Source organism: Marmota flaviventris, chromosome 13 (genome assembly GCF_047511675.1).
Source record: "Marmota flaviventris isolate mMarFla1 chromosome 13, mMarFla1.hap1, whole genome shotgun sequence".
NCBI lineage: Eukaryota > Metazoa > Chordata > Mammalia > Rodentia > Sciuridae > Marmota > Marmota flaviventris.
This window is the reverse complement of record NC_092510.1, coordinates 32,658,959-32,679,542: the sequence shown is the minus strand read 5'-3', so window position 1 is coordinate 32,679,542 and position 20,584 is coordinate 32,658,959. Positions and strand designations below refer to the sequence as shown.

Sequence of the window (20,584 nt, the reverse complement as noted above, 5' to 3'; positions counted from 1 at the left end):
GGAGGCTATGTCTTATTCATCTTGGTAGCTGGAGACCACCACATGGGGTAACTTGGTACCAAGTGGTCTCCACAACAGCTGCCACTCCACCGGTGTCCCTCTGTTGCTCCACTTTGCTCCAAGAAGCAGGTGCTGAGACTCCTTCCAGAGAAGTCTATTGTAATTCATGGCCTAATTACAATAGGTAATTAATAATTGTTAGTTAAATGAATGGACAGTGGCTGGGTAGATAGAGGATGTGAGACCCAAATGTTTTAGAACACTTTATAATGGAGATATTTACATGCAGCATTTCAAATATGAGTCTCAAGCTGTAAATTTGAAAGCAATGATAAAGTTTTCTCATTCTGACACATGATTCATCTTTCTAAATTTCAAAAACTTACACAGAGGCACACAGCTAGAAAGGAGTACCCTTTCAACTTCAAAAATGGCCCACAAGATTATTTTACCCCCACTTGTCTTCTCATTTTCTAGGTAGCTGTTTGAGGGCAGACTTGATTATTCTACCAGAATGTGACTAGTAAATGGTTGCACCGGTCAGGTTTCCTGTTGTGACTGTGACTTTGACACTTCTGAAATTCACCAGTTAAGTTAGATCAAGAAAGGAGACTTTACTCAATTAACCACAACACAGAAACTTTACACAAGCAACATGTAAGAATTTACAGATGCTACTTCCTGTATATACACATGCGCATGTGCATGCACAGACATGCATGCACAGACATACATACACACACCCAGTCCTCACCTTACTCTCTTATCCACAGGCTAATAAAATCGAACAGTGGAAGACTCAGGGTTCAATCCTAATCTTAGTTTTCTGATCATGTAAGTACACATAGATCAGAAAAATACAGCACAAGGTAGACTGAACGGAAAGCCAGAAAACAGATTCCAAGTTCCAAACTGTCCAGCTCCTCTAGTGCAGACACACAGAAAGCTGAGGGGAGTCATTTCAGCAATAGGATAAAGCACCAAAAAGTGCCACCCAATGTTTACGAAGTAGAGGACATACTTATGCACCTTCTTCTGCTTTGATCATAAACACAAACTCAGAAGAACCCTTTGAATAGGCAATGGGGCATCCAACCAGAGCATGATGCCCAACTACAAAAAGAGCAAGCTTTCTTCAACTGTCAAACCAAGAACTCTGTTCTACCCAACCAAGGAACTAAAAAGCTATTTTATATGTATTTGATTTTAGCAGTCATTTCCTGGGAATTCAGGCTTCCCTCAGCTCAGAAGAAGCCTCTCCCCCTTTTTATCAATTTTTCTCACTTTTCCCTGGAAGGAGCTCACATCTGCATACCCTCAACACATGCAAATGGACAGGATGGCATTTTGTTGTAACACTGGCACAAAGGGAATGAAGTTAAGGTAGTGAGAGGCTCATGAGCAGAATTAAAGTTCTTAAATTATTGGGCGCACTGTCTTTATCCTCAACTGCTGATGAAAGGAGACATATATCAAAGTCTGTTTTCCTAACCTTATGTGGAGAATTTAAGTGAGTTGTTTCCGCTCCAGGGAGAGGTCTGGTGACACACATCAACCCTCAGCAGAGAGCATTCAGGGAAGTCAGGACCTTGGATTTATTGCTGAAAAGTGCAGTGACTGCAGCACCTCGGGTCCTCAAGGAGAGAGCTCCTCCTTTGCCAGGATCTCCCAACTCTGCAGAGAAAAGCTCAGAGTGGAGTCCAGTACTAAAACTATTCCCCAGCTTTAAAGTTTCATGCTACTTAAAAGCCTCATCTTACCCTAAGTAACACAAAGTGAAGTGGGGGATGGAGGACCCACCAACCCAGGGGTACAGTAAGGAGACAAAGATCCCCCCCCCGCCCCCGCAAACACACAAGCGCGCGCGCACCGAAGCTAAAACTCTACAATGCACATTCCATCAACCTTTCACTGTAGTCGGCTTCCTGTGGGGTTTAATCCCAGCCCTCTACAGAAAGTTTAAGGCTGTTCACACAGACTTTCAAAGATCCATTGTTCCGGTCCCCGTAAACGTAATGAGAAAATACAGGGAAAGAAAGAAATCAAGACACGGTTCCCAAGGACCCTTTCTTACTGAAAGAACTGACTCTAGAGGAGTCTGGTTACTTCTAATCCAAAGAGACCGGGGAAAGGAGGAGCGCGGGAGAGGGAAGGAGGGTGCTGCGGGGAGCAGGAGAATATTTTTCATTTCGGCAGAAATGCCCAACGCTAAAGCGGGCCAGGCCTCCAGGGACCGGGAAGGTGCGCAAGACCCGGGTCTGCGCCCTCGCAATGGACTCCTAGGACAGCAAAGGAGGCGGGGCAGGGGGCCGGCGAAACCAACGCTCCTTACCTTCCCCTCCCCCGCCTAGCGTCGGTTAACTCAGGTGCCTACGCAATGATCCACAGAGACTGAGCGGAGCTCCTGGCGTCGCCCGGTCCGGATCTCCTCTCCATGGCCAAGGAGCCCCTCCAGCCCCAGTGCCCGCCGCTGTGCTGCTGCTTTTACGCAGCTGTAACCACAGCCTCCGCTTGAAGGTGAAACACTCTCCTCCTGGGAGTGACGCGCACTTCCCTCTGCCTCGGCCTCCGCCTCCACCTCCTCCAGCCCCGAGCCCCGGGGGCAGGGGCCTCGGCTTGCGCTCTCCCGGAGCAAACGCTCGGCTCTCTCCTTTCCCTCCCCTCCGGGAGGAAGAGGAGGAGAATCGCGACCCGGACGGCGCCGGCCCGAGTGTCCCCGAAACAATAGGGGAAGAGACGGTGGCGCGAAGCAGAGCGCGTCCCAGGAGTCGCGCTTGTCCCTGGTCGGCGGGCGCCACGGCTCACTAGGGTCGCGCTCAGCCTCCGCCGGCCAGACAAGCGGCCTGGCTCTGGTGGGTGGAGGGCTGCGGGTTGGGCGGGCGGGCGGACTGGAGAGCCAGAACGAGAGAGGCGGAGAGAGAGGAGGAGCCTGGGCGGGAGGGGGCGGTAGCCTCGCAGAACTCCTCCCGCCGCCACCGAGGGCCGGGAGCTGTAGACTCTCCCGGCTCAGCGCCACTCGCTGCCGCGAGCCGGAACAACGCCCTGGCGCGCCGCGGACCGGACCAGAGCCCCCTACAGCGTCCCGTGCTGTGCCTTTCAGGCTCCTACCTGTGCTGGTAGCGCGCACCTGGCCTGGTCAAACCTGAACCGACGCCCCACTTCACCCCAGCTGAGCTTCGTACTGCTCCGCTGTCGCCTCCGGCGGAACCTGTACCTGTGTCTCCCATCACGCCCAACTGAGCCCCCAATCACCTCCGGCTGAATCTGAAGACGCTGCGCCCCCATACGCCGTGGTCGAACATGACCCTTATACCCTATGGCTGAGCTGGACACCACTTTTTCAGCGATCCCTGCTGAGACTTACTCAGCGTCCCAGCATTCCCAAAGGAACTTTCAAACTCCCACAAAATTTTCTGTGCATAAAGTCACCGTAACTCGGCTGCCCCCACCTGGCCAACCAGGGGTGCGAGGTTCTTAGTCCTCTCTGAAGAATCAGACTGCTGGGACAATGATAGTTCCTCTGGTAGCTTGTAGCACTCCCAGCGTCCAGCTCTCAGGCCAGAATAAATATACCTACATCTCCCCACGCCCCCTGCCCGCGCCACTCTGCAGTAGCTGCCTCTTACAGGGGGCGGGGCGGGGACGCTGAAAGCCACTCCCAGCCCATCCCACTGGGAAAGTACTTCTCTCTGGACACCCGCACTAGGTCTGGAGGGACCTCGCCCCCCTCGCGGAAGCTGCTTTCACTCTGGAAAGCGTTGGCTGAAGCCGAGGGTGCGGCCGGGCTCGATCCGTCATCCGCCAGAGATCCCGAGCTAATGACAGCTACAGAACTGCCAAATCCCGGCCGTCTTCATTTTCGATTTCATTAGGATTGTAAATCTTCCCTCTAGGGAACACTTTCAGTGAATACTGTACAGAGAGGATTGTTCACTTTTCAGGGATGCTCTTTTTTGTTTGTTTACCCCACCCTTCCAATAAAAATTCAGTCATGTAACCGTGACACACCCAGCAAGCAGGAAGGGGAATACCCTATTTCGAGGGTTTCAGTTCAGAGATTTGTAGAAGGAATCGGTATTTCCAAATCTTGGCTGATGAAAAGAATCCTGAGACACTTTGGGGGGAAAAAATGTATTCCTAGACATCGCCCAATCTACTGAATCAGGAAAATGTAAATTTGGGGAACTGTGCTAAAATTTGTCCACAATTAAAACCTTGGAAAGATGCTCCAAACAGTACTCCATCTACTGCTGGGACTTTATAGAACAGGTACCCAACTCCCTTTGGAACCACTATCCCTTCAGGGAGAGAGAGTAAAGAAAAATCCTTAAAATAGGGCAGATGGCTTTTAATGACAAGCCGGAAGGGGCAAAGCACTACTTTACTGATCCCAAAGTGAACTGCTTAGAACTATGCCTTTAAAAGATAGTACAGATGCTGAGGATGTAACAAGGCCCTGGGTTTAATCCCCAGCACCCCACCACACACACACACACACACACACACACACACACAAAATGGGCAGAAACTGTCAACTACCTTATGTAGTTGTCTGAAAAATGCTCCCTCCCCCAAGATACCAGATTCCAATCTCTGGAACCTATAAATGTTAACCTGGTAATAAAAATAGGGTCTAGGCCCATGTGATTGAATTAAGGGTCTTGAGTTAGGGAAATTATTCTGGGTTATCAGGGTGGGCTCTAACTGCAACCACAAAAACTCTTACAAGGGGAAAGCTGGAAATCTAACACAGAGACGAAGAGAAAGTAATGTGACTATGGAAGCAGAGATTGTAATGCTGTGGCCACCAGGCAAGAAAGCAAGCAGCCACCAGAAGCTGGAACAGTCAAGACAGGGGTCCCCTCTAGAGCCTTGACTTTAAACATGTGCAGCAACTGTGTTTAGTTGTCTGGCCAAATAATGTGAAAATAAATTTCTATGGTTTTTGATCAACCCAGTTTTGGCATTGGGATACTGAAGCCATAAGAAATTTACATTCACTGAATCCTTTACTGTGCCAGCTTAATACAAAACTGCCCCACAGCCCCAGCCCATTTTTATGTTTTATTTAGAGACAGGGTCTCACTGAATTGCTTAGGGCCTGGCTGAGGTGCCGAGGCTGACTGAATTCATGATCCTCCTTCCTCAGCCTCCTGAGCCACTGGGATTACAGGCATGGGCCACCATGCCTGGCAAAACTGCACCCAGCAACTAGACTTTGTGGTGCATATCTGATATCCCAGCTACTCAGGAGCCTGACCAGGAGGCCAGCCTGTGCAACTTAGCAAGACCCTGTCTCAAAGTAAAAATCAAAAAGTGGGTGGGGTGTAACTCAGTGGGAGAGCACTTGCCTGGCATCAGTGAGGCCCTGGGTTCAATCCCCAGCAGCAGGAGGAGGAGGAAAGAAAAGGAAGAAGAAGAAGAAGCAGAAGCAGCAGCAACAGCAACCTGGAGTAATGGCACATGCCTGTAATCCCAGAGACTCAGGAGACTGAGGCAGGAGGGTCATGAGTTCAAAGCCAGCCTCAGCAAAAGTGAGGCACTAAGCAATTGAGTAAGACGCTGTCTCTAAATAAAATACAACAATAGGGCTGGGGATGTGGCTCAGTGGTCAGTGCCCCTGAGTTCAATCCTTGGCAACCCCCCCTCCAAAAAAAAAAAAAAAAAAAAAAAAACAGGCACTTTGCCTTGAGTTAGGATTAGGATATGTAATTAAACCCTCCCAAAGGTTATTATTTCAATTTTGGAGGTGGGATATTGACTCTGAAAGCTTAAGGATCGTGCCCAGGCTACAAGGCAAGAGCCTATTAAAATCAAGTCTACCAAATAATCAAATGTTAAAAATAAAAATTACAAAATAATAGAAATAATTCTGGTAAAAGTTTTGATTGTAAAGAAGTCTTACTTCTACAATATATATCAATAGCCCGAACCAAGGGAAATAGGTGCTAAGATTGGAAAAAAATGAGCTCAAGGGTGGGGGTGCAGGGCTTGGAATAGCTTACAGGCCAACTCTCTGTAACTTTTGCTCAATTTTCATGGGAATCTAAAACTACTCTAAAAACTAAAGTATATTAACAAAAAGGGGATGGTGACTATATGACCTACCTTGGAGAAATTTACCAACTTTTGTTCTTAGATATTTTTCTAGAAGTTGAAAAATCAAAGGAAACCAATGTGAAAGGAAGTTACAAAGGAATCAGAGAGGACACAGACTTCTCTTCACTGGAATTGATGTCATAGATTAAGTCCCCAGGGAAGCAGGCTTTGAGACAGAGTGGCAGGATGTTCATTAAGGAATACCCATGGGGTTAGCAGCTGTGGCAGGAGGGGCAGGAAGCAGGATGGGACAGAAGGAGAAGTTGAGCTGCAGTGTGCACCCAACCGCCTCCCCAACCCCAGCGGCGGCTCTGGAGCTCACATGGCCCATCAGAATATTGGGCCTGTATAACTGGACCTTTAGATACCACCCCTCCCCCCCGAATCAGTCGCTATATGTGGTCCATCCTGGGAAGGGGCTTAACCTTGGACAGAAGAGGTCCCTCACCCCAAGATAGGCATCAGTTCTTCTTTGCAGGCAGATCTAGGTGGTACATTTCTGTGTCACAAGCTTACTTGGTATGAGACATCCTCACCATTATGCTGTTTTCTCTGAGTGAGAGAAAGCTTCTGGAGAGTGGGATACTCGAAGTATTCATTTTTCTCCTGGTCACGACTGTGCATTCGTCTTGAGGGAGGATAGCTCATTGGCTAAGAGTGGTGACTGTTAAGTCACATTGCCTGGGTTAGAACCAGGTTCCACAGCTAACTAGTCTTACTTTGGACAAGATCCCCAGCCTTTCTGTGCCTCCATATTCTCACTTTTAAAAAGGAAAAATAAGAGACCGTGGTTGTGGCTTAGTGGTAGAGCGCTTGCCTAGCATGCGTGAGGCACTGGGTTGGATCCCCGACACCACATACAAATAAAATAAAGGTATTGTGTCCATCTACAACTAAAAAGATATTTAACAGGAAAAATAATAGTACCTAGTCCATGAAGATATTATGAGAATTAAACATGACCATGTTATAATCGGGTTAGTACTCATCAAACTGTACTATTGGTGCTTTTGATGATCTCTTCTTTAGTGACACCCATGAGTAGGCTAGTTTTGAGTTTAAATCAGCTTATATTCAATGACTTCTAGATGGGGATAGGAGACTAACTGTCCTTGGGATCCAGGCCATAGGTGAAAGACATAAAATAAATACAGTAAGTAACAGAATCTAGAATTTTCTAATATTGAGAAACAGCAGCCACCCTCCAAACATACCTTGTTCTTTCATGAAAAGCCCCCCCCCACACACACACACACAGATACTTCTTTCTTTCTAAAATTCCAGTCTTCCCCTTCCCACAACCCCTGTGACCACTGACCTTCACCAAATTTGCCCTTTTCCTGAAGACTATAGCAAATGTCATCTCTCTGTGAGACACACCAGGGTCATCCATAGCCTGCCCTCAGCACCAATGGCTCTGTACACATTGTCTACAACCCTAACCCTGCTGCTCTGAGACTATTTAACAAGTCTTATCTCGGGGTCTCATCCTGCCTGCTCCCATAATTGGTAGACTGGATACCCCAAGATTCAGAGGTTCAAAATGGAATCTTATTTATGTTTAAATCCTCAGGGCCCAGCACAGTGTTTGCTCTTTTGCTAAGATGAAAAAGGAGTTGGCCAAGCCCTCTGGGAGAGGGGAGAGAACCAAACACCATGGCATGGAAAAGTGTATGCACTTATGGCTCAGCACCTCCTGTGTCTCCACTTGCTCTGCATTTTCCAGCTCTAATCCCTTTGAAGAGAGAAACTCCTCTCTCCCACTCTTCCCTCTTCTCTTTCCCCCCAGGCTGTCATAAATTAATTCCTTCAAACAGTCTTTCATTCTATGAGGGTCAGAATGGATCATTTTTAAAATCATGTTCTGCTCATACTCGTTCCTATTACACCCGGTATATGGGTGTGGAAATGATTCTCAGGTGACTAATGCCTCACTAGGAAGCAGTTGGTATGGTGTTTGCCATCTTCACTTTAATTAAGAGTCTTAGAAGAATTTTCCCCCCATCTGCTCAATGCAATAACATTACCAAATGTTAGTGTGACCTTTCTCTGCTGAGGTACAGCTGCACATCTACAGACCATCTTTTCTTTCTTCATTTCCTTCCATCCAAACAACCTTATTCTCACACTTCATCAGCTCATTATGAAGGCTGCTTGTTTCCTGTTGAACTCTCTGGACACTTGTGTTAAATGATGATGTAAGCAACTCTGATATAGATAAAACTCTGACAACCTTTTCAGAGAAATGAAAAACATTTATGTGTTATGTTTTAAGTCTCTAAATTCTATCAGGTTGATTAGAATAAACCTCTTTTCTCTTTCTCACTCAAAAACATGACTTCTTATTCAAAAAAAGGGGGGGGAGGGGGAACCTCCCATGCAACATCTTTAAAATTCATACAAAATCCTTTTAAGTTACATACTCTTGGTATTTTTTTCTATTTCAAAGGCCTACACAGACAGCTTTACCTAGGTGATATTGCTTTGCTGCCAGAACTCAGACCTAAGAATTAGAAAGGGCATCTCCCCAGTTCTCATTTTTTTAATATTTATTTTTTAGTTTTAGGTAGACTCAATGTCTTTTATTTTTATTTTTATGTGGTGCTGAGGATCCAACCCAGTACCTCTTGCATGCTAGGTGAGCACTCTACCATTGAGCCACAACCCCAGCCCTCCCCAGTTCTCATTTCACAATTGAGAATGGAAATGAGTTGTCTGAGGTCACTCAGATAGAATGCAATTGTTTCTGTAACTTATTTTGGATTAAGATTTTCTGATAACATGTCTAAAATAAATGCAGTATTGCTACTAATATCTTATATTTGCTCTATGAGGATTACATGACGTACACTGAAAACACACACAAGAAATGTAACATCTTTTCATTATATTCGCATGTGGATATGTACTGAGAGATTTTTAATAATGAATTTGTATAAGAATGGAGAACACTTGCTATGCATATGCTATGGTTTCAATGTGTCCTCCAAACGTTCACATGCTGGAAACTTGGTCCCTAGTGCGGCAATAAGAGAGGTGTAGAACACTTAAGGGTGGAAGGTGATTAGGTCATTGGGTTGCTGCCCTCAGAAGGAACTAATCTGCTCTCTAGGGACCCCAGTTAGTTACTGGGAGAGGAGGTTGCAAAAGCAAGACTGGCCTCTCCCCAGTTTCTGGCTTTCCATCTCACCATAGCTCCCTACATGACATATTCCATGAGGCCCTTGCTGGAGACCAAACTGATGGGAATACCCACTCTTGGAGGTTTAGTTTCCCAAATTGTGAGTTAAATAAATCTCTTTTATTTATAAAGTACCCAGGTGTTTTGTTACAACAACAGAAAATGGAGTAATACAGTATATAAATTTTAATTTGAAATAATATGAATATCCTGAAATCATATATTGTCTTCTAAGTTTTAACCCTTCCTTCCTGTTCCTGATCTGCTTACATGCAAAGCCATCAAAATTCCTCTAACATATATTGCTTAAAATCTCTCTGCATTTTCCAGATTATTAAAAACTTAAAGTACAAGAAAAAAAATTCCTGCAAAAGAGCACTTTGGGAAACTTGAGTTCACCTTGATTTGAAAATCTACAGTTTAACAACTTCCCAAAAGTTATCATCACTCCAGCTGAACTCCACAAATCTTTTTTTTTTAACACTTCTGCATTACTCTACAGAAATGACCATGAAAGCATTTTTAAAGATAGTCAAGATTATTGATTACTATGTGTGGATATGTTGATTGATTTGATTATGGTAATCATTATGCAACATATATACATATCAAATCATCACAGGACATACCTTGCACATGTACAATTTTTATTTGCAAATTATACCTCAGTAAAGCTGCAAAAAAGGTTATTTGAATTAATATTAATAAGCTAACAAATGCCATAGAGTATTGCCTGTTTCTAAGAAGATAAAAAATGCCAGTCTTGACAAAAGTAGGTAAATCTGATTTTATATTCCATTTGGATGTAAGAATTTACCACATGATTAAGTTTAAAGCATTATTTTCAGAAAACTACTGTTAAAATGTACATGGTGCTTTAAAAGGAAGCAAAGTATTTCAATCCCTTCACTGGTTAGCATGGGGTCTTTTGTAGATGAGCTAAACACTGTTTAGAAAACTCAGAAATCTCAGTTATTTCCTCAACAATTATTTAGTTTTGGCCTTTATGCAAACACTGATAGATTCTTGAGAGTGAATCAGACAGCAAAGCCCTCGCCACTTAAGTAGGGGTTCCTCCCCTAAGAAAACTGGGCGGGGGTGTTGCTCAGTGGTAGAGGGCTTGCCTAGCATGCAGGAAACTGAGTTGAATCCACAGTACTGTAAAAAGGAAAAACCAAAAATAATAATGCAGATGGTGATAAACTCTCTAATGGAAAAAAAATTAGGAGTAAGGGGTGAGACAGAAGTTGCATTGATGGAGGTTGGGAGTATAACTGGGTGGTAGAGACATATTTAGCATGAGATCCTGGGTTCAATCTCCCCAGCACTGGGGGAAAAAAAGAAAAAAAGTTTACACTGATGGCCTTCAATAAACCATACTTCCTGACGTTTTCTATATTGACTCTGGACTTGGCCATGTGACTCGCTTTGGTCTGTGCAACAACAGAATGTTTAAGCAGAGGCTTCAGAAGCACTTGGATGAGGAAGTAGGGTGCATAGGATAAGGGGTATTTAAGATAATGTGGGACATCATTACCCTAGGTGCATGTATGGCTGTGCATGTGGTGTGACGCTACATTGTGAACAGCCAGAGAAATGAAAAGTTGTGCTGCAATTGTGTACAGTGAATCAAAATGCATTCTACTGTCACATATACCTAATTAGAATTAATTAATTAAAAATTTTTTAAAAGGTAAAATTTTAAAAAGGTGGTCAAGGACTGCCTCTCCAAAGAAGTGAAAGTCAGCTAAGATCAGAAGGAAGTTAATCCTCAGAACAGAAATTTGAGAAGCAAGATGAGTTATGTTGGTTGAAAAGGAAGGATCAGAGCCACTTAAGGCCTGAAGACAAGGGAATCCTGACTTGAAGCCTTGTGGACTCTGGAGAGGCCAAGGGCAAACTTTTTGCATAATTTCTTCTTGGACTGACCTCACCCAGATTCCCCAATAAATCGAAAGTAGACATGAAGGTCCACTAATTTTCTGGACAACCTCCTCACTTTATATAGAAATACAGAAATATTGCTCAGTTGAAAATCAGAAACAGTTTTAAGAAAGCCAGGCAACTTTCATTCTTATGTTGATGGAGGCCTGAGTTACCATATAAAACCCAGATATTCTGCTGGAGAGACTTCCTGGATAGAGAGTTATGCCTTCACCTTTTCACTCTACTGAGAGGACATGTATGAAAAATGAAGACCAGACATATCAGAGAGAGAAGGCCCAGCCATCTCAATATCCCAGTGAGGTTAACCTACCTACCCACCAAATAAATGCAGCCATTAGAATGACCACTGAAGAATAGCGGAGGACATGCCTCGCTGAGCCCAAGTCAGATTTCAGAATCATGAGCAAATAAAGTAGCTGTCATTCTAGGCCACAAAATTTGAGGTGGTTGTTATGCAGCACTTAAAAATCTTCAATCTGTCGGGCACAGTGGCACACACCAGTAATTCCAGCAACTCAGGATGGTGAGGAAGGAGGATTGCAAGTTCCAGGGCAGCCTGGGCACTTAGCAAGACCCTGTCTCAGAATAAAATAAACAGGGCTGGGGATGTCACTGAGTGCTGCTTAGCATTTGTGAGTTTCTTAGTTCAATTTCCAGGATTGAAAAAAAAATATTTTTTTTCCTTAGAAAGAGAAAACAAAAACAAAAACCCTCAACCAGTGGTTTTTAAATGGAGGTAATTTTGTTCTCTAGAGGATATTTGGCAATGTCTGGATATCTGGAGGAAATTTGATTGTCACACTCATGTGTGGAGGGTATGGGTACTTCTGACATTTAATGAATAAAGGCCAGGCATGATGCTAAATATCCTGCAATGTACTGGACAAAGAACTATCCACCCAAGATAATAGCACCAAGGTTAAGAGATTCTGACATAAACAAAGGATACAGGAATTTATGATTTGGACAGGTAATTGTTCAACAGTCTTCCATAGAGCCAATGCCAATATAATAATTCCCAAAAGTAATATATGAAAATATCTATTTTCCTATTCCCTCACCAGCAGTATATGTCAGAAGACTCATAGAAATGTAGAAATAAATACAGACATACATAGATTCATAGATTTATATTTGCCATAGGAAAAAGTTATAGCATCACTTCAACAGAGTTCTCCAATAATAATCGAGAGTGTCTGTTTGCATATTCAAGAGACGTTTGTAGTTTGTTTTTATGGTGGTCTGTTCATTCATATCCTTTGCTCTTTTTTTTTTAATGTGGCTATTTTTCTTTTTCTTATTGATGTAAACACTTCATATGTATTAAGGAAATTATCCCTTTGTTTATGATTTGAATTGAAGCTAGCTATGCTTTCCCTATTGCACAGACTGACTTAAAGTAGTAAATAGCTAGAAACCAAACTATCCTAAGAAAAGTACACTTAAGTGAAAAAATATGTTTAAAAGCTGCAATTTTGAAAGAAGTTAACAAATGATGTGCTGAAAAAACAAAATACTAATATCTGTTGCCAAGAGCTGCGTAGTGGAGTATAAAGTGAGCCAGCTCATGTGAGTAGGAGGCTGAGAGGTCAGGGTGCTGAGAGCAAGGAAGACCGCTTCAAGGCAGATGAGCAGACTGTGATTCTGAGGGACTGGATTTCAAAATGTAAGCAATTATTTTAAATAGTCATGATGCCACTAGTTAAATACCAGACTCCAAGTTTAGGCTTTAAGTTACCCTTTATCTTCGTGAGACTCTCATCCCTCCTTCAGCCCTTCTTAATTTAAAAATGGCTGCCAACCGTGAGCTGGAGCCACATGGCCCAGACCCATTCTCAGCTTTCCTAATGACTAGCAGTGTGGCTTTGGACAAGTTACTTAACCTCTACCTCCATTTTTTTTTTTTATCTGTGTAATGAGAATAATAAAGGTGCTCACCCCACAGAGCTGTTAGGTCCGTGAATTAATCAATGTGACACATACATACAGTCCCTACTGCATGAATGCAGAAAGTTAAAGTTATTTAATTCTTCTTGTTGTTGTTTTCTGAGGATTGAATCCAATGCCTCATGCATGGTGGCAAGTGGGCTACATCCATTTTTATTTTGAGATGGAGTGTCAATAAGTTGTCCAGGCTGACTTCAAACTTGTGATCCTATTGCCTCACCCTCTCAAATAGCTGGAATTACAAGTGTGCACCATCACTCCTAGCTGTTTAATATCATGAATGCACACTAATACATATACATCATTAATCTATTTCAGAAAAGTAACACAAAATCTGAAATTTTGAATCACCTGTTAGGTATAATTACTCCCACTTCACAGATAAAGAAAACTGAGTCTCAGAGAATGTAAATAAGACCCATTTTCTTCATCAGCTTTAGGTCATTTGTAAAATTAAGTAAAGAATTATCTTTATAAAGAAAACCTGGAAGGAAAAAAAAAAGAAGAAAACCATCACATAGGCAACTGGAAAACTATCTTCAAATATATGAAGGATTCTTGTGAAGATCAGAAATTAACCTTGTTCTCTGTTGTTCTGGAGGGAAAGGTGATATCAATAGTTAGAAGGGATGCAGAACTTGGTCCAGTCTTATGAAGAACTTGATGTTTTCACTTCTTATCATATCCCCTATACTTAGCTCAGCATAGGACAGATCTCAGCTCTCAATAAATATTTGTCAAATAAACAAATGAATGAATAAAATAAATGATAAGAGCTGTCTAAAATGAAATAGCTGCCTCAAGCGCACTCCATTCTGGCTTTGTCCTAGGAGAAGTGACAAGCCAGACATGTAGTGCATATTTGTAATCCCATCTACTCCGGAGGCTGAAGCAGGATGATCAAAGTTCAAGGTCATCCTTAGCAATTTAGTGAGGCCCTGAGCAAATTAATGAGACCCTGTCTCGCTAAATAAAAAGGGTTGGGAATGTCTCTCAGTGGTGGAACAGTCCTTAAAGAGTCATAATTTCTGTGGGACACAAGTTTCCAGAGGCAAGACCAATCTATTGATACTTTATACAGCTAAAATGAAGGAAGGGAGAATGTTGAAGTTATCCTGCCTCCGCAGGAAAAAGAAAAAACAAAAGAAAGAAAAAGAAGGCATGTTTCAGAGGGCATTGACAAAGCATTGTTTCATAGAAATTAACAAAGATTAATTCTGTCATGAGAGCTATGTGCCAAACACTTCGAGAAACTAAGTCTCAATGGGAAAATAACAGCTGCCTTCCAATATTCGAAGATTTTAGGGCCTAAGAAGGCCAAGTTCAAATCCTGACTCATCCATTTACCCATTGTTTGACTTTTTCCGAATCCTCCACATGCTTTATTTTTGCCACATGCAAATCATAAAATGAAGACAAATAAATTCCACAAGGTTACAACACACTGTACACACACACAAAAAAAAATCTACCATTGTATCCAGTTTTTTTTTTTTTTTTTTTTGGTACCGGGAATTGAACTCAGGGAAACTCAATCACTGAGCCACATCCCCAGCCCTATTTTGTATTTTATTTAGAGACAAGATCTCACTGAATTGCTTAGTGCCTCGCCATTGCTGAGGCTGGCTTTGAACTCAAAATCCTCCTGCCTCAGCCTCCTGAGTTGCTGGAATTACAGGCGTGTGCCACCATGCCAGGCTGTATCCAGTATATTTTGATACTGTATTTCCCTTCTCCCCAAATCACACAATATAAGGGACCACATATGACAGTTGGAATTAGCCAAAGATTAAAATGGCTTTTTTTAAGAGCTAGGGACTTCTCCACCCCTGGAGATGTTTATGAAGAGGCTAGACAGCTACCTGCTGCAGATGGTAACACTGGTAACTAGCTTACTATGGGCCGGGCACTCTTGTATGTGTTTTACAGTTGTGTATTAATTCTACTTGTCCACAAAAGTCCTTTATGAGATACGTATTATTATTATTGTTATTGTTGTTGTTGTTGTTATTTTAACAGGTAAGGAAACTAAAGCAGAACAATTAATTTTCAGAAGACTACACAGGTAGTAAGTACCAGAAATTTGTACCCAGGGAGCCTTGGCTGCTCCAACTGCATATAAGCAATAGTGTGAAGGGCATTTGACTATGGTGGGGGTGGGTGGGGGTGTTGATGACTTGGACATCTCTTCCAGCACAGAGATCCCCTGGGTGCATAATCTCAGTGAGGTGTGAACAGCTAAAGGGATTCAACCATGACAGACAGAAAAACAACAAGAATAAAATAGTAAGCCATAGTTGCCCCACCTGGTGAGGCCAAAGGAGCGGAATCCTCCAAGCCGGGAGATGGACCATCACTCAGAGATGGGGCTACTCAGGCAGAGCAGCAAACTACAGATATTTCTGAACAAGAGAACCTAGGTGTCACCAGTGTGACAGGGTGACCTGTCATGCCTCCATCCTTTTGTACTTTCATTTACACAGGAAATAACACTGTCAGCCACACAGTTGCTCATGGAGTGTACTTCAGGGACGCTGACGCAGGGAGGGGGAAAGGGTGGAGGTGGGAGAGAGGGTTGTTTGTGCCAACATGTTACACCCGGTCACGACATGCTGCCTGCTCTACTTGCCCCTGGACACGTCTGGCGGCTGCTTACACAAGGCTTGGACTGTTTGGAACAGGGGAGTGGGGACAATCCACGTTATATATTTGCAGACTTGGTTTTAAAAATTATTACCATCCATTTAGGTTCAGGGTTTGATTTTGCGGGGAGAAGGGGAACCAAAAGATGACTAGATTCAAACAGAATTTTTCTTCCCTTGCTCCCCCTGCCTCTAGAAGCATTCAGATTCCGTGTCTTATGCTACTTATGCTAATTCTAGAGCTCAAAGTGATTAAGTCATCCTGCAAGAGAAAATAATAAAAACAGGACTGGCCTGGGGTTTTTTTGTTCTGTTTTGTTTTTTGTATTTATATCAGGGATCGAACCCAGAGCTATATCAACAAACTTTTTCTTTTTTTTTTTTTCATTTTGAGATAGAGTCTTGCTAAGTCGTTGAGGATCTTGCTACAAAATTGCTAAGGCTGGCCTTGAATTTGTGTTTCTCCTGCCTCAACTTTCATGTGCATATAAATTAGTGAAAGAATATTTTCACACTCTGTCTTGTTGGCACACCTCTGAGACGGACCGGATAAGGATTACCATCCCCATTACACAGATGAGAAAAGTGAAGCTCCAAAAGATGGTCAACACTATTCAGAATGGTACTTAGTCTCTTTCTAGGAAAGAAAAACATCTCTGGTTTATAATTAAATATTTTTTGTATAATTAGCACATGTTAAGACTCAACCTTATTCAAACTCCTTACTGATCCTCCCAACCCCCAGACCCAGATTATTCACTGGTCACAAAAATCAAAAAACTAAAGGCCCGAACAAGAAATGGGTCTCTTCTAGGTTGCAAGAGACTTGTAGTGATACACACCTGTAATCCTAGCAACTCTGGAGGCTGAGGCAAGAGGAACGCAAGTTAGATGCCAGCCTCACAGATTCAGCCAGAACTTGTCTCAAAAATTAAAAAGGGCTCAGTGGTAACTTATGCTAATTCTAGAGTTCAAAGGGATTAAGTCATCCTGCAAGAGAAAAATAATAAAAACAGGGCTGGCCTATATGTGGGTTTTTTTGTTCTGTTTTGTTTTTTGTTTTTTGTGTCCCTGAGTGCAGTCCCTTGTACCTCTGGGAGTGTGGGGGGAGGTACAATATAATCAAGTATAATACATGGTGTTTGAGTGTATCCTGATTTGAACAAATCAATAAAAGACTCATTTGGAATCAAATAGGAAAATTAAACCTTGTTAGGTAGGGGTGAAATGTCATAATATCTTTAAAACACATTAGCACAAAATAATAAATGAAGCATATATGGCAATATATTGAAAATTGTTGACTCTAGGTTACAGCTATATGGGTGTTCATTTTACAGTCCTCTCAATATTTCCATAAGTTAAATTTTTCATAACAAAACTGTTAGAAAGGGGCTGGGGTTGTGGCTCACTGGTAGTGCACTTGCCTAGCACGTGTGAGGCACTGGGTTCGAGCTTCAACACCACATATAATAAATAAAGGTATTATGTTCACGTATAACTGAAAATATATTTTTTAAAAATCGGTTGGAAAATAATCACTCATTCTTTCTTTTTCATTTGAATACCTTTGTATTTTTAAAATTTTTATCCTTATCTTTTCTTTCATTCCCTTTCATTCCCTTTCAGTATATAGAAAATTTGGTGTAGATGAGACATAAATTGAAAAAAAAAGACCAATCACGTCTGACTAAAATTTCATAGCTATTGTCTTTGATTATATCCCACAACCTGGGGGAAAAAAAAGTTCTCTGAAGAGCTCATTTATTTTCTTTTTTCTTTTCATTTTGATATCATTTCAAATTTGCATGAATAGTATGAGAACTCTGTTGTAGTCTTCACCCAGATTCATCAATGATTAAGGTTTTGCCACATTTGTGTATCTTTCTCTCTGTCTTCACAATGAGATGTATGTTGTCTGAACCATTTGAAAATGAATGCCCTTAATGCCCAAGTGCTTCAGTGTGTATCTTCTGAGAACAAAGATTTTTTTTCCAGATGACAACATAATTATCAAATTCAAAAATTTCAACACAAAGTTCATATTCAGACTTTGTTAATTGGCTCAACAATGTCCTTTATAGAATTTTCCCTCAAATTCAGGGCCTGGTCCATTATTGTACATCACATTTGTAGTGTCCCTGCAATCCTTCTTCATCTGGAACAGCTTTTCTGTCTTTCATGACATGAACATTCAAGTGTACAGGCCATTGTTTTGTGAAATGTCCCTTAATTTAGGCAGAAAAGTTAATAATAACTATAATCAAGTTTTTGTCAATTCAACCTTTCTCTTATCCAAGAATGGCTGGAATTATTTTTAGAGGAAAAGAGAAAACTTCAACTGTTAAAACTTGAAAGGAGCATTATTCTTCAGAAGAAGATTCAGACAGGCTCTGCTCATGAGTGAAATCAGATTAATTTATATGACACAATCAGGTTTAAGCTAGGCAAAAAGATAACCAGCAGCTACAATAATTTAGTATCAAAACACATTCCAAGGGAAAGGGTAATGATCTCTAAAAGTTGAAGTTTTGTTTTTTAATTTTTTTTCAATTTTTTAAGTTAACATATATGTTCTCTTATCTGATGTGCAAGATATGTTTATACATAGCAAGAAAATCAAGTTGCAAATTTAGATATAGTCCAGAATTGCATTCTTAGATAAAACCTTCGAGAGATCATCTAGTTCAATTCTTTCATAGGAAGATCCAGACTGCTCAAAGATCAAGATACAGAAATATTCAGACAAGTGCCAGTGGATATTTGTACAAGGATGTTCACCCAGCACTGTTTGTAATAATGGGAGAAAGGAAATGATCTCAATGTTACTCAATGGGAAGTTGCTTCAAAAAATTATTTTGTTGATACAATAGATTCTCCATAACCACCGACTAATGATGCAAATGCACATTTGGTGAAAGATACCCCTCACAGGTGAAATGGAAAAGCAAACTCTAAAATGGCAAGCTTAATATAATTCCATTTTTGTAAATATTAATGTGTATGGGTGTGGAAAAGTCTACAGGTAGACTTATATTCGAAAATACAGCTAGTGATGGCTTCTAGGTAAGACAATAATTGATTTTTAACTGATTTCTTTTTTAAAACAGTACTGGGTATTGAACCCAGGGCCTCTGGATTGGTAGGTAAGCACTCTATCTCTGAGTCATATCCCTAACCCTTAACTAACTTTTAATCTTAATACAGTGAGAATTTTTATTTCCATTATTACTTTATAAGGAAAAATAAAGTCCTTTTCATTACAACAAACAAAAATCATTTCATTTTCACTTTTACTAATGAATATTAACCACCATCAAAAGCGTGTTGGATGATGTTTAAATGATTGCTGGAAATATTATTCTTTTTTAAATATTTTAATTGTAAATGGACCCAATACCTTTATTTTACTTATTTATTTTTATGTGTTGTGAGGATCAAACCCAGTTCCTCACATGTGCAAGGCAAGCACTCTACCACTGAGCTACAACCCAGCCCTGGAAGTATTGTTCTCAATGTCCAAGATCAGATCTTCATTAATGAATGAGGAGAAAACTCTCTCAACAGTGGTTCTGACAGCAGAATAATACCACTAGGAATAGAATTTGTTTTGTAAAGAAAACAGTATGTCTCACTTGTTGGAGAAAGACTTGCTATAGGGAGTTTTGTTTTATGTTTTTATTTTTATATTTATTCATTTTTGCAACACAGGGAATGGGACCCAGAGGAGGATACATCCCCAGGCCTTTCTATTTTTTATTTTGAGTCAGGGTCTCACTAAATTGCCAAGTCTGTCCTCAAAGTTGGAATCCTCCTGTCTCAGCCTCACAAATCACTGAGATTACAAGTATGTGCCACCAACCACATGTAGGGAGTTTTTTGTATGGATGTGTGAATCCATACAAGAATCCTCTGCCCCCCATGGATGGACAGAGGGTTTGATGAATGGATAAACAGAGAAATGGATGAATAGATGCATGCATGCATGCATGAATATACTTAAATATGTTTGAACATGCATTGCATATTATTCTTTAATGAATTGGAAATGGCTAGGAGAAGAGGTGTTTTTTTTGTTTTGTTTTGTTTGTTTGTTTATTGTGATGCTGGAAATTGAACCCAGAGCCTTGTGCATGCAAGGCAAACACTTTACCAACTGAGCTATATCCTCAGCCCCCATCCTAGGTTTTTATTCTTTAGTTTTCGTAGCCAACTTTCATGGTAACCGTATTTCTTCAGCTGTTAACACCCTCTTAGGGTGCCATCCTGAACATCTAACTAGTTCTATATCATGAAATGTTCTCAACCAGCTTTGAGGCTCCAAAGAGTAGATGGAGGCATCAATGGTGTCAATCACAACTATGGAATTCTTAATTTTTCTAGAAGGTGCTGGGTCCCCTTTAAAGTTCGCAGAAAGTTAAGGCTCATTCTTCTAGGAAAAAAAAAATGAGCACAGTATTCTGACATAATTTCAGCAGATTCATGAGCTTCCAGAATCCCTGAGTTTCACCAATTCCTTGTTAAGGACTCCTAAGCTCGCCAAGCACGGTGCATGTCTTTAATCTTAGTTACTGGGGAGGCTGATGCAGGAGGATTGCAAATTAGCAAGGCCTTCGGCAACTTAGCAAGATCCTGTCTCAAGATAAAAAATAACAAAAGGCTAGGGTGTAGCTCAGTGGCAGCACGCCTGGGTTCAATCCCCAATACCAAGAAAAATAAAGAAAAGAGAACTGCTAAACTGTAGCAAGAAATGACTGATGTTGGTAAA

At 41.6% G+C, this 20,584-nt stretch overlaps 1 protein-coding gene and 1 long non-coding RNA gene across 3 annotated transcripts in view; one reads left to right on the top strand and one right to left on the bottom strand.

Moving 5' to 3' along the window:
• Window positions 1-2,830, bottom strand: part of Cemip2 (cell migration inducing hyaluronidase 2) — a 76,254-nt gene extending 73,424 nt beyond the window's left edge. Inside the window, exons 1-2 of one of the 2 annotated variants that reach the window (XM_071600580.1) lie at window positions 2,333-2,830; window positions 1,493-1,674 (exon numbers count right to left, since the gene is read on the bottom strand). The gene's annotated coding sequence lies outside the window, so the exon portion shown is untranslated. The remainder of the gene's footprint in view (window positions 1-1,492; window positions 1,675-2,332) is intronic. The other variant, XM_027940134.3, reaches the window with a different exon arrangement.
• Window positions 2,359-4,238, top strand: LOC139701559 (uncharacterized). Its single transcript, XR_011704089.1, has 2 exons — window positions 2,359-2,517; window positions 3,101-4,238. It is a non-coding gene; the product is annotated as an uncharacterized lncRNA (long non-coding RNA).
• Window positions 4,239-20,584: the final 16,346 nt, after the last annotated feature.